The following is a 3,870-nucleotide window of genomic DNA, read 5'->3' as shown; positions in this document are numbered from 1 at the left end:
TGCCTTAAAGCAGGCGGCAAGGAATTCCAGAGTTTAGCTACTTTAGCCACAAAGGATCTACCACCCCAGCGCTTCTTCCTGATTCGTGGGGTGGCCAGCAGATTCTGATTGCTGGACCGCAATAGGCGAGATTGTTTGTAAAGTGTACTGGAAAGGTACAAAACACTATGCTTTAACACTTTTCCCAATGTTTTGGTGTACTGTACAGTGCAGCACACATGCAAAGTTGGAAGTATTTGGAGAAAATATAACTTTTCTCCATTGTTATGCATGACTCAAGGAAATGTAATTTTTAAACACACATCTTTTTCTACCAATGTTAGCAGATATGGATTGATGTCAAAATCCGTGGGTGATTGCATTTGAACGCCAATGGACCACCAATAGTGTGCAACCCTGTCACAAAATAGTGTGCAGAGTTACTTTGCGCTACTGTAGAGCTACTTTCTAATGCAAATCAAGATTTTGCTGGAAGGAAAATCCCAAAACAACCCTTTGCACCAGGTTTGTATCAGTTTTGTGACATAAACATGCAGCAAAGAGTTAGTATATCTGACCTACAAACTCAGGATTTAAAACACAGTATAGTGTTTGGGGTTGTCTACACGGTAAGAACGTATTACTATGCAAAGGAATCCATTTTAGCAACCTAAGAATAACAAATCATTGGTCCTAAACCTATGACTGGTAGTTTGCATGCATCTCTTTGATACTGGTTCATAGCTCACCGTGCTATCTTAGAAAGTTTGTGGATTATGATGAACTGCAAGTAACTAAATGATCATTGTGACAAAAGCAGTAACCCACTGAGCTATCGACATAAAATACAAATCTGTGATCTGCAGGTTACACATTGCACTTTGCAACAGAAACATTAATCCCCTCTGCTACTTTATGAGGAATTAAAACTATGAGTGGACAAATCACAGATTTCTCCATCACTTACATTAAGAACCAGAGTTATCTTGTCATTATTATCCTCTGAAAAATGCTGCACACTAAGATCTCTGCAGAGTATCCCTAGACACTTCCTCAGCACCTGAATGGACACTGCATCCCCACAGCATATCCCCTCATCTCTGTCGCTTCAGAAACAGAGTGTCTCACCAGAGGCAGGCCAGCAAATGCTTTTATGCTGCATCAGCAGAACCTCAGTCAAAACCATCTTGCAACAAATAAAAAGAAATGCAACACATGCCTCCGGTGCTGTCCTGCGAGGACCACCAGTTATTTTAGGCACTAATGTTCAAGTGGTCAACTCACTCTTGTAGGAGCCATCCTGCAGTGGTATGGAGTTGGGAGAGAACTAAATGAACGTATTCTTTAATCCATTACAGCCAACTACCTGCTCTTCAACTCCATCCCATCCTCCACCCACTCCAGCAACAACCAACAGTTCTCCCTGCAGTACGGAACTGGCAGCCTGACTAGAATCCTGGGTTACGACACAGTGATGGAACATGTCTCAACTAGCTGCATTTGAGAACATTAGAGTGACTGGGGCAGGAAGGCCTCAGTCTTTTCAACACACATCTTGCTCTGTGCAAGCAGTCCTTTTGTGAAAACCAGGAAGTACTTCTGGAGGTGCCGTATTGAAGGAAACCATGGTGCATTTTGGGTAGTATCAGACAACAAAAAATGCAATGAGATCTTGCCCCTGTTTAGACAGTAAAAGGAAGTAAATGTACAGGGCAGCCCTATTTTTTTTTAGTGTTTATAAGTGTTTTGTAAGGTATGTGCAGTATTGTGAGGAACGTGAACATCCAAGGCGCACCTCGCAATAGAGCTGGGCGAGCCAACAAATTAACAGGGAGAGCCGAGCCAGAGCAGACCCAACGGTCTGACAGATCTTCGGGCCCATGCACAAGCCAAGCCAAATGTTTGCGATGTAACTCATACAGCAAACATGTAAAATATGATACAGTCTCTTCAAAGTTCAAAAAAGCATATTCTTTTAACATATAGAAGATTTGACATTAATATTAGGGCTGGGCGGAATTTAGAAAAAAAATTGTGGAAAACGAGCGCACAACCTGAGGGACCGTGTGCCCGGGACTGGGGTCCCTCGTGCTTGGGCAGGCTCCCCGATCTCCCTGGCCTGGCTGCGTTGAGAAGTAGGGACCGACCCCGGGCCTCCTGATTTTTGGTCAGGGCCTGGGATCCCACGTCCTGCCAAGTGTCCATCTGCCCGGGACAAGGGACCCTGGTGCAGAGCCCCAGAGCCCTGCAAGGGCAGGCGGGAGCCCTACCGCTATGGCTCGGTGTGGGCAGCTGGGAGTCCTTTCGGTCCCAGCCATCTGGTCGCACCTCTTCCTCTGCCATCTGGTCGCACGCAATGCTTTCCAATGGGGCGACCAGATGTCCGGGCCAGCCTGGAAGTCCCGACGAGGGCTCATTTGACTCCCGGATCCCAGTCAGGGCTCCAGGAGGTCGGGCACACCCGTGCCTAGGATCCCCTCCGTCACTCGGAGCGCGAGGGTTACAAGAAAGGTGGGTAGCCTTCTTCCGGATTAGTAGGGGCAGGGTATGCCGGGACACCCCTCCTGGGGATGGCGGTTCTCAGGCGGGGACCAGATGGGCCAAGCCCGGACGACACTTCCCCGGGGCGTCCGGTGCTCCCTCCTCCAGCCCGCGGCGAGGCAAAGTGCCCAGGACGGGCTCCATGGGTCCCCCGGGCGTCCGGGCCCCGGGAGCTCCGCCGGACCTCCCATGCCTGAGGCCCAGCGTGGGGTCTACGAGCCCCCCCCCCCCCCCCCCGAGGCCTGCAGCCCCAAAGCCCTGCAGCCCTGGAGCCCTTCAGCCCGGAGCCCTGGAGCCCTGCAGGCCCGGAGCCCTCCAGCCCCGGAGCCCTGCAGCCCCGGAGCCCTGCAGCCCCAGAGCCCTGCAGCCCCGGAGCCCTGCAGCCACGGAGCCCTGCGTGGGCAGGCGGGAACCCTAGCGCGAAGGCTCGGGGTTGGACAGATGGGAGTCCTTTCAGTCCCGGCCATCTGGTCGCACCTCTCCCATCTGGTCGCGCGCAAGAGCATCCCCTCGCTCGTCTGGGTTTAGGAGCTCCGTCTGGGCCCCTGGGGGCCCCGGGGAGGGCGGCCTCCCTGCCCCGTCCTGGGTCCGGCCGCGTGGCAGGGTGCCCGGGGCAGGGTCAGGAGGGCCCAGGGAGGCTTCCCCTGCGCCTGCGGGCCCGGGGGCCCCGGCTGGATCCAGGGGCCCGGCTGGGCCCCGGGTCGGGGTCTCCATCCCCGGGCCCCATCTCCCGGCTTGCGGCCCTGCCAAAGGCCCGGGACGGGGTTCCGTTGTGTCCGGGGAGCCTCCCCTCGCTCGTCTGGGTTCAAGAGTTCCGTCTGGGCCCCTGGGGGCCCCGGGGAGGGCGGCCTCCCCACCCCGGGCTCTGTCCGGGGTCCTGCCACGTGGCAGGGTGCCCGGGGCGGGGTCCGGAGGGCCCGGGGAGGCTTCCCCTGCGCCTGCGGGACCCGGCTGGGTTCAGGGGCCCGGCCGGGCCCCGGGTCGGGGTCTCCGTCCCCGGGCCCCATCCCCCGGCCTGCGGCACTGCCAAAGGCCCGGGACGGGGTTCCGTTGTGTCCGGGGAGCCTCCCCTCGCTCGTCTGGGTTCAGGAGCTCCGGCCGGGCCCCTGGGGGCCCCGGGAAGGGCGGCCCCCATTCCCCTTTACCCTCGGCCATCTGGTCGCGGCTGTCCCCTCGGGCATCTGGTCGCGCATGTCCCTTCGGCCATCTGGTCGCGCATGTCCCTTCGGCCATCTGGTCGCGCACAATGCTTTCCTATGGGGCGACCAGATGGCCGAGCTTGCCTGGAAGTCTCGATGAGGGTCCATTTGCCTACCGGATCCCAGTGAAGGCTCCAGGAGGTCAGGTACA

The sequence above is a fragment of the Triturus cristatus genome, chromosome 1_1, assembly GCF_964204655.1.
Source record: "Triturus cristatus chromosome 1_1, aTriCri1.1, whole genome shotgun sequence".
In the NCBI taxonomy this organism is placed as follows: domain Eukaryota; kingdom Metazoa; phylum Chordata; class Amphibia; order Caudata; family Salamandridae; genus Triturus; species Triturus cristatus.
The sequence above is the reverse complement of the archived record's forward strand: the minus strand, read 5'-3'. Positions refer to the sequence as shown.